We start from the raw sequence: 11044 nt of genomic DNA on the forward strand, positions 1-11044 counted from the left end.
AATATATAATTGGAATTGAATTTCAAATAATATGTAAAATTATGTTGTTTCTACAGGTTATAGGCCGACTAATTGTGACCCATTTGGTGAAATCTGGTCTGCTTTGGTCCTTATTTGTTGCTCCGAGCACCCGTACCGTAACACTACAGATAGCCGCACATTCCCATCAGCGGCTAGCTTGACCTGATATGTTCAACACATGACACTCATTTCTGTTGCTAGGGTCGTTGCTATGAGTCGGACTACTTCCGTTCATCCGTTTAGTTCACCCTTTGGACTAAGTGAACAATTGTGCCAAGTTTGAAGATATTCCCAAAAGGGATGGACAGACGGCCAAACAACCCCAAAACATAATGCCTATGGCTGGCGAAGATGCATGATAAACAATATTAACCATGGTGGCTCTAATTCTCCATTAATGTGACGTTATAACAGAGCCGAAGCAAAGAAAGCACCAGTCAAACCTCAAAAGGTGCAAAGCAACCTGAAAACAGTGATGGAAATATGGCATTTCTGTTGGTTTCATTCAGCTGTTTTTATACAGTTGAACGAAAACGCTTTTCATGATTTTTTTGCAAAATAATTATTACATGTTATATAATTGTATAATGATATTGATACGTTCACATACGCACACATAGAACAAAGGCCATGTGCCAGAATCTTTTTTTGTTTAAGAACTTGAAGAAATTTTCTTTTAGTCATTATTTTGAATTGTATTTACACTGGAGACTCCTTTTCCTTTACCATTATCAATGATCTGCAAATATATCAGGATGCGAGAAACGGCTGTTGCATAACCATCGAAGTCAAATTGTTTATATACTCAGCAGACTCATTCACAGTTTGTGTGTGACTCTGACGCAATATAACCCAGACAGTTTACCACTCTTTCCTATGAGTTACCTGTAATTGCAATAATTGGTCATAATCACTCTGTCTTAAATTAAAGCAGACAACACAGTTTATGATGCATTTCTGACTCGGCAGTCTCTTGTTACCGCAAGCCGAGGGCGAGTAACATGGACAAAATTATACCAGAATAATTATAACTGCGCTATCTTCATGTCAATATGGGACAAAATTTATAACATAGAAGTGTTTTATGATAATAATATGGTTTTCAATTATAGTACCGCGTGTCCTCATTTTTATTGGAGATTTTAGACTTGCTCTCCGAGTTTGGTTAATTATGAACAAATGAATCATTGCACAACCTTCACACACACACACACACACACACACACACACACACACACACACACACACACACACACACACACACACACACACACACACACACACACACACACAGTATCTTATGGCTCCCTGCGTTTCTGGGAAAGAAACGCTAAATATGTGTGTGCTTGTTTGGTGCCACGTGAGTTGCTGGTTAAGTAGGTCAGTCAGTAAGTCAGGAGTGGCAGGGAAGGAGTGCACAAACCCAGGCTAACTCCATTACCTCATACAGTGGATTAGTGTCAACAAGCCCATCCATCTGTTTCGAACCATCCTGGTTCAAGTGACCGTAAGCAGAGCAGTGGGGACTCTTGTTGCTGTCCTCTTGTTTGGGCCTGAAAAAAAAAAAAAATCACACAACCACACATATAAATCGGTAAGCAATGCACACAAATCTCCAAGTGTGTGTATGCACATACGAGGTAACACACACACACACACACACACACACACACACACACACACACACACACACACACACACACACACACACACACACACACACACACACACACACACACACACACCTGGTGGTCGACAGCACACTGAGTCAGGCCAATAAAGTTACACCTGTAGCCCTCTATGCTGAATTAGTGCGAGCAGGCAGCAGACAAAAGGAGCACTTCCTGTTTCTTGTATAGTGTGTCAAAGGAAGAACTGAACAACAAAAGAGAGGGAGGGGGGCTTCCTGGAGCAATAACCTCATAAACAAGCTTTCAGGAGTGTTTCGACTGCTGACAAAAACATATACAGGAAGTGTCCAATTGCAGCTTCTAGGGTAAAGTGAGCAAAAGAAGAAACATGCTTTTAATCATGCAGAAACACTGCAATGAGGAGGTTATTTGGTTTAAATGTTTCATTAGTATTTTCACAACTTATAGATTAGATAGCTAAACTCCACTACTATTCAACACCTGAACCTCTTAGTATGCCTATTTATAGATCTTTTATATCAGACACATCCTTTTACCTCCATTTGGGTCTCAACCAACGTCTTTTAAAAACATGTTTTATCTACCGAATGCTCTAAAGTACTCACTAACAATATCTGATGCCTTTTTTTTAGAATCTTTTCCGAGTAAAAAGCAGCAGGAGGAGGCCAGAAACACTCATCATGTTTGGATGTGCATTAGTATCTTGGTTGTGTGGCACATGTAAACATTTTACCACGGTTTGAAGAAACCTGGATGTACTACCTGGAGTACTCTGACAGAAACACGTTAACACTTTATCCAGGTTTCTGATCATCCTCTGCTCCTAATGAACATTTCGTGGCTGAAATGTGAGAAAGGAAACCTGAATACTGTTCTGAAACAACAATATGAATAATCAGATTTCTCAGGGTCCTTATAAAAGCGGTAATCTGAACATGATCAGGATCAGATAGGACACAAAACCGGGATTCCAATGTGCACGTTAATGTACTGTAGAGTGAAATACAACAATAAAGTTGTGTGCCATAAAACCAAAACAATGAACAAAAAGATTTAGTGGAATCAGGCCATCATTTTCTGTTTGTTTGTCACTATGAGTGACCCCTTGAACAAACCAGTAGTTGTTCATTGGTATTAAAACTGAGGGTTGCTCTGATCAATCGGCCACCAACCTTTATGGGCCAATACTCGTTCTAAAAAGTTTGATCGGTGGTTTCTATAAAGGCTGATCAGATGATGTACAAATTCTCACGACGCACTGATAGCATAATCAGTCTGGCAGTTGTTGCAGCATTTTGAAAAAGGTTTTCTTTCCGTTTTCCTTGTTAATAAAAAGGCACAAGGACAGATTTTCCCAATGCCCGACGTACGAGGGCTGATGTCCGACGCATGCTTAATTATTCAATGAAGACGTAGAACACAGCGGCAGCAACATCGGCAGCCCAGCATCATTGCAGATGAACCTCTCTCCCTATCAGAGCCAGTCAGAGACAGACGCTTGTGTTTTGGCAAGGCAATAAAAGTCACTTTCCTGCTCCTGCAGCACCAGCCTACCTCCGTGTACCGAGGACAGGAGTAGATAGCGAGTGACTTTTCAGCACAGCAGGGACTACTGGGACACACTATGGATGAGAGGAAGAACAAGCCGCCTGCTAAAATGCAGTGATAGAAAATTCTGCCATTGATGCTCAAAAAGTAAACTCTCTTTCTCGCAGCAATCTGCTTCCAATAATCAAGCAGGCCGCTATTGTTTATGGTGTGTCTCTGAGAGCGAGAGAGAGAAATATGTTGCACATGTTGTCTGCCAATAAATAAACAGTTGTCTAATCCTCATACTTTCTCAGTTATAGTGGTTTTAACAAGAGTTCAACAAATAAATAATGCTACAAGATACATAAAAGGCTTCAAGTAATCCTATCGACCGATAACGCTTCCATCAACAAGTGATTGACCCCAAGTCTTGATCGGAGCAGCCTTAATATGAACATTTAACAGGTGGGGAAAAGGATCTGGAGCAAAATCCAGTTATTAAACACTTATAACAACGTATTCAGCATTTATTAGCAGCTTCCCGACATGTAGACCTGCAGTACTATCAAACACAAAAGGATAAATACTGGTCAATGGAATTTTTCAAATGCTGTTATTCTTGATTTTTTTTTATAACTGATCAGGACAATATTCAATACTATAACAAAGCCATTAATTAAAACACTGTATACATTGCCTAGATAACAGAAACACACCAATTACCATCACATAACCAGCCCCCCGAGACTGAATAAGTATTCTGGGTTTTAAATGAGCAGATGTTTACCACATGTTTGAAATAAACTGCCTGGGCAATGTTGCATTTAGCAGCACCGGGGTCACACTGGTTGTGAAGCAAAAAGCTCGAGGGCTCGCTGAAAGAAAAGAGCAACAGATCACAGAAGGAAAAAAAAAAAAAAAGAATGCACATTAAAGTCAGAGATCCTGAAGACTGATACACTGAAGGGAAGAAAAAAGAAAAAAGAAAGGAAGTAAAGCAGCAGAAGTGGGTCATACGCGTACACACTAACAGCAGCGGAGTCCGTTTACAGTCAGGGCCTCCCTGCTCCTCCCCGCCACTCAATCCTTCCTCCTCTAATCCAAACACCTGGAGGGGGGGAGGGAGGAGGGCGAGCAGCAGGCCCCATGTGAGTGGTTGCTCACATGCAGCCAGGACTCAACGTGTTACAGTAACACCTTTACTGGGGCCAAGGCGGGCGGTTACGTAAAGCGGGGCCAAGGCGGGCGGTTACGTAAAGCAGCCTCACGCGCACGCACGCACACACACACACACACACACACACACACACACACACACGCACGCGCGCGCACACGCGTGTGTGTGTATATATATATATATATATATATATATATATACATATATAGATATATAAATACAGAGCCATTGTGCCAAGGGCATGGGATCAGATGGGTTGGTCGGGTTAGCAGATGGGTAGGGAGCCAATTGGATGGAGAGGATTCAAAACCTCAACTGTTGTTTGAGTTTGCCGTTTCACTTGTTAAAGTGTGCCACCATCAGCTCCGCTATTGTTAACACGCCAAGTTGGCTGCCAAAGAAACATAAGGCGTGAGTAGTTTACATTCAACAGGTCTATCGGAAGTGTGACGCGTGCAGAGGACGTGACAAATCTCATTTACGAGATTAAAAAGATTTTAACAGAGTTTGGACATATTTCTAAGAAATAGATTGGTATGTTGTAGTCTGAGGTGTCTGGCTTTGACTGACATGTCTGGAGTTGCGGAGTTCAGACAGGCAGACAAACAGAGAAGAGGCCCCGTAGTTAAACACACCCACACAGACAAACTGCATTTCCATAAGGCTGCTGCAAAGTGAGAAAGACAGGTTAAGCTGGGATTTCAGCCGGAGTATGTGGGTCACTGAACCTGTAACGCCAGGGTTGTTGTTTTTTAGACCCTCTCATGATGTTGGTTGTGACAAATCACAGTACAGCTGCGTTTGTTTAAACACTCCATTGTAGATTCACCTTCTGCCTCAGTCATGAGCAAGTAAAAGTTAGAACAGCAAAACCAGACGAGTCTTCGTCAGAGCCGGAGAACATGAAGCCTTTTTTGGTGTTTCACCCTGAGAAAACTGAGCTGGGTGAGAGGCCTCCCAAATTTCATTTGACCTGCTATCCTGTCCTCACGCGCCCACTTTTCCAAGAAGTCCTGTCGCTTCCAAAATTCATAGCAAACCTTCTTTCTTTTTTTTTTTTTTTTTTTTTTTCCAACCTCTTAGGCAACTGACACAGACACAGACAGATCTTTATTAATAGCTGCTCCCGCGTGAGCAGTTATGACGTGTTTACATTTAGCTCAAGCAAGAGTCTGCCACGAGTTGCAACAGAGGCAGTGCTAAATCGTAAGCAACAAAAGAAACTCTGAGTTCATCTGGACATAAAACAGCAAAAAATAAATATAAAATCAAGAGATAAAAACTACGGTAAAAGGGGACTGATGTGAAACGAAAAAGGAGAAAAAAAGGAAAAAAAGACCCTATTGTGTGTTGCTTTTCAGGAGAAACTAGGTTATCCACATGTACTTAAATCAGGGAATAAAAAATGGCTGCCATTGTCCGCGAAGCAACAGGCAGAGCTGAGGAAATGGGTGCGTTCTTGGTAAAACAGAAAAAAAGCCAGGCTCGAAGAAATAGTGGGAGAGAAGGAGGAGAAAGGGGGAGCACAGCACTGGGAGTGAAGGCTGGGAGTGTGTTGTCGGAGAGCCATGTGCTTGCGACTGGACTGAAGCTGCTCATGTCACCGTATGACTCACACTGGAGGAGGCCAGTGCTCCACACAGCTCCATTCACATACACACCGGCAGACAACGCATAAATCCATCTATAAAAGCTATATGTGCAGAAGTGCGCCCACCGGCTAGAAATAGACCGGCGCACAAACGGGCACAAACGCACACTGAAGCGACACTTGCCAACGCGCTCAGTACCACGAACCGGGAGCGCGTGGGAAAGACGGTTCTGACTTCTGACGTCCCCTCCGAGTCGATGAGGACAAAAAAAAGAAGAAAAGAAAAAAAAATGATAGGGAGCGCGTTGAAGTCGAGGCCAAAATAAGGAAGACGCACCTCGAAGCCGTGTCAAATAGGTCACTGCAGAGCCTTCTCGAGCTGAACACTTCTGGAAAACAGTTTGTCTACCGGCACAAATGTTCTCCTGCAACAAATATTGTAAACAGACTTTTGGCATAAAATGTTTTATTCACTCCAGGTCCTTTTGCCCAAATGTTATTACACTGACTCACGTTTCCACTGAATCATGGGCTGAAAAATTTCCAGTGTGGGGTTTTCCTAAGAGCTGCATAGTTTCACATTTATAGCATTCATTACCTAGAGAGGTGAGAGAAAAGTGAATGAAAGCAAGCCAATGCACTCCACTGCATACATATGTGACAAACACATTGTACTATACAAGATATGAATTCAGCTAATTAAACACACAACGCGCTTGTGTGTTTACAGTAAGCATTGGGCAAATAATCAGCTATGTTGAAGGTTTTCTAACAAGTGTAATCTCCCTCCATCTATCTTTCAGAAGAGAATTTTTAGGAACATTTTAAAGGTCCTATATTGCGTACGTTCAGATTTCCTTTTCTTTTTTTTTTTTTTTAATTATAAAGCAGGACTGGGTGCTAAATAAATACTTTGAAAGTTTCAAAATGCTCAGTTCACAGACAAATGCACACAGCCCGTATTGAGCCGTTGTGCATTGGACATTTCACATGAGGGTGAGTTTGTGACATCACAAATTCACGCTTCTCCAATAGCGCAGCCCAGCGCCCAACCTTTTACATGGAAGACAACACTGAGCGGTTAGTCTGTCGCTGAGCGAGCAAGCTACAAAAAAAGAATAGAAAAACGTGGTTGGCCTGGGGGCACGCCACTCAGAAAAGAGTCATCCAACCAGAGGAAAGGGCCGTTGACATGCTCCTTAAAGACACAGACACAAAGCCTGTTTTTGATAGAACTCCAGACAGAAGCTAAAACTATATAAAGATGTTTTTTGGTACTTTAAATGACTAAAATATCTTCTTATGAACATTAAGACTGCAGATAAAACACTACAAAAATGTAAAATATGGGACCTTTAACATGCAGATCATGTCAAAAGGGATAGCAGAGTATAAAATGCTTCCATCTGAACCCAGCACAAACAGACCTCTGGTCTTTTATCAAACATGACACATAATTTGTGGTGGTGAGTGTGCCTGATAATACAACAGATCCTCAGTTTCAGTTTAATTTGTCTTTTTTTTTCCTGACTCCTTTCTTCATAATTTCCAAAAAGGAGAAACTTAAAATAGCTTTCACCACGAAGGCACTCGATCGCTTTTTGTGTGTCTGCAAAGCCCCACCACATCCCTGCAGCGCAATCCAAAACAGGACAGACACAACATTTAAAAAGTTGGGTGGAAGTCTTGAAACCAAGATCTTTACAAAGGCTAAAGTAGAACATCCCTCGGAGCCCTACCAGCAGAGTCTGACAGGATTATCCCCGTGTGAGATGTACTACGGTCAAATAAACTCAAACTAAACTAAATACCTATAAATGACAGGGACATTAAAAGAGAACTGTACCAACACGAAACACAAATTTACCTTCGGGCGTTAATAATTTCCAAAACAACAACAAGCCGAGTTCTCTTTATTCATCATCAGCTGCCAGTTACTACGCAAAAAAAAAAAAAATACACGATAAATATTTAACATACTCTGAAGATTGTAATTCGTCATGCGCAAAAAAGAAGGTAAAAAGTAAACATCACAAGGCCTCAACCTGACATCTGCACGACTAACAATGCCACAACATCCCAGAGGTGAGGGAGGAAAACCGTGAGGACCTCATGCGGGCGGGCGAAACATCTGCATCCGAGTTGAAGCATGCACGCGTGCAATCGCACGCACGTCTGCATTGAGGTGGGGAGTCATATTCAGCTGGTCATGCATATGCATGGGGCATGTGCACATATGGCACAACCAAGCTGCGCCCCGCCAAGAATACCGACGGGTGCGACACACAGGCACGACTGTCACTCAGTGACACAATGTTTGTACACACGATGCGTTGGTGTGAATACTTTTCTCCGTCTATCTACAAATACCATTAGGTAAGTGGAGAGATAGCGAGAGGCTATGTATTTGAGGTCAGCATGTAGGCTCTTTTCAACACACGCGCACACACACACACGCACACGCGTGCACACACACACACACACACCCTTGCTTCCTCTTCTGAGAATGGGGAAGAAGCTTGTGTTCATATCAAGTGTGCAGAGCCAGCACATGGAAACAGAGCATCAGACTGGCTTTGTTACAGATTTACAGCCTCTGGAACGTGTGGAACAACAACTCTGTGTAGGTACCAACAACATGGCAGTAACTCTCGGACAGACTTGCGACATCACACGTTGCATTTTTTTTTTTTTTTTTTTAATTTTTTACAAAAATAAAAAAGCTGCCAGCACATGCCTCCTTTTTCCTTCTGTTTCTGAGCAGTAAAAACTAGCTAAATACCTTTCCCCTCCACCGTGGGAGAACCACCCAGGTGGAGGTGGGGTGCAGCTTGTCTGTCATCAGAGGAAAATGTTGCCCAACATAGTCATAGCTTTCACATCCTAACATGCTCCTGCAGTCAGGGGGGTTTTGATACAACCAAGACAAAACAACGGCGCGTTTTTTTTAAAAAAAAGGTAATGGGCCAGTCTAAAGCTCGCACATGCTCAACTTCATCCTGATGCCGGTTAAAATTAAGGATCAAAAACGTTTAATAAAACTACTGCTGCAAGTCACGAGTCCTCCTGTAGCTTTGTTTTAACACCTGTAACAAAATACGACACACTTCCTTCTAACACCGTACACAGGATGTGATGTCATCAAACCTTGTGTTAACAATACAGAAGCTCTGAATGTTAAAGAGTTTAAAAGATTTTTTTTTTTTTTTTTTTTAAAAAAAAAGGAGCCCTTAGATTTATAAGCAAGGCAGACTGATGTCAACATTTCCCCGACATTATGTGGATCTAAATAGAAAATGGCCAAACTGTGAAAATGACCTCTAATATTACTAGTTCACCTTTAGGAGCGCGAGCAGACGTGAACTGAAACGCCTCCAACTTCCGCAAACGCTCTTGGGTCAATAGGAGGTGAGGTCATCGATTTGTATTGACAACTAAACTCCATTGTCTCATCAATCCTCATGAGAGAGACCCGCTTTACCGATTTCCTGGACAAACCCAGATAAGACCTTGAATGTGTCGTCTGGCCTGCGGAGCGCGACACCGAAGGCAGATGAAGACCGTTTCTGATCTCTCTCTCTGTACCGGAGGGCACAACAGCTCGGACATCACGGGCATACATAATACATAAGGGAAGTATGAGATGAGGGGCAGTGTCCTGTTTCTCCTCCAGAACTGCTGACCTGTGCATCAACCCTCCTCCCCCCCCCCCACACTCATAGTGAGGTAAGTCCCCATCTAATGAGTCCAAGCCCATATCCCTTTGCTGAGTGTGCAGCCACTGCAGCCAAGTGCTTTGAGTGGGTAGATAGGGCCAGAGGACAGACACGCTCTTTGCACGCTGATCAGGTGAGCTATTTATGAGACGTTTAGGGGGGGGGGAGACTGAAATGATGCCCCGATGGGGTTGAAAGTGTGCACCAACCACGCGACGTCGTCCGCCATCAAAATATGCACGTACAGATTTTTTTTTTTTTTTTTTTTTTTTTTTACCTCTGTGGTGGTTAAACGTGATGTTTTAATATGTTAAGAAACCAAATGCGCACGGGTTCAACGGAGGCCACCAAAGACGCGACCGCAGCCGCGTGGCGTCTCCGTGTCACTGCAGCTTACTGCTCAATTAGCTCAGCGGCGACGAAGTAGCTATCTGGCGCCATCTAGTGGCCACATTGTTGTTTTTTTTGTTTTTTGTTTTTTAATTATTATTATTATTTTTTTATATTTATTTATTTTTATTATCAACTTTTGACTGTTGAGGATTTTGTAGGTGAATTATCCCAACCGTTGCGCCTTTCTTTTAACTTTAAGTTTGCTTGTTGGAAATGGTTGTACTTCGTCTTACCTGACGTGAGCAGCTTTCTCCTCCACGTGCGGCTCGAGGCCTGCCATTAGGTCGCTGCTTGGAGGGACAACACGTTGTAGAAACATTCACTCTGCGGTAACGTTCATTAACCTGCATTAAATACACTTTTCTGTCGTGTTTAAACTCGTAAAAGAAAAAGAAAAAAAATGTGCACGCACAAACAAGCGTCTGACGTACACGCTGACGTAGAGGTTTCAGTGACGTCACACAATTTATATTAGGGCCCGAGCACCGAAGGTGCGAAAGCTCTATTGTTATTTTATTGGTATTTATTTGTATTTAGCTTTTTAGCCTCTTTTAATTTGAAAGGTATGCCTTGTTTCTCCCCCTTGTCTTGTTGTTTACCTCTGTCTTTAAATGTTATATGTTTGTTAAAGAAAATTGTTTTAAACAAAGCTGCTTTCCCAAAAATGCTCTGGCTTTGGTTGAAACATCTACTGGTGGAACTGGTCAGTTGTTGTTTTGTTAAGATTTTATGTTGTTTTTTTTGTTTTGTTTTTTTGCCTTTATTGGATAGACATAATAAGGTACAAACAGGAAAATACGGAAAGAGAGCAGGGGGGGTTACATGCAGCAAATGGTCATTCTGGCCGCAGCATGAAGTTAATACATTTTGTTGTTGTTGTTGTTGTTTTAAAGTTACTGGAATAGAGATGAGGGCTTTTGTGAAACATTACTTCAGAAAGATGTCAGTTAATATTTCCATAGTA

This window comes from Brachyistius frenatus, unplaced genomic scaffold (genome assembly GCF_029030835.1).
Source record: "Brachyistius frenatus isolate BFR_SWC_R1_liver_20210118 unplaced genomic scaffold, ASM2903083v1 Contig_36, whole genome shotgun sequence".
Classification (NCBI taxonomy): Eukaryota; Metazoa; Chordata; class Actinopteri; family Embiotocidae; genus Brachyistius; species Brachyistius frenatus.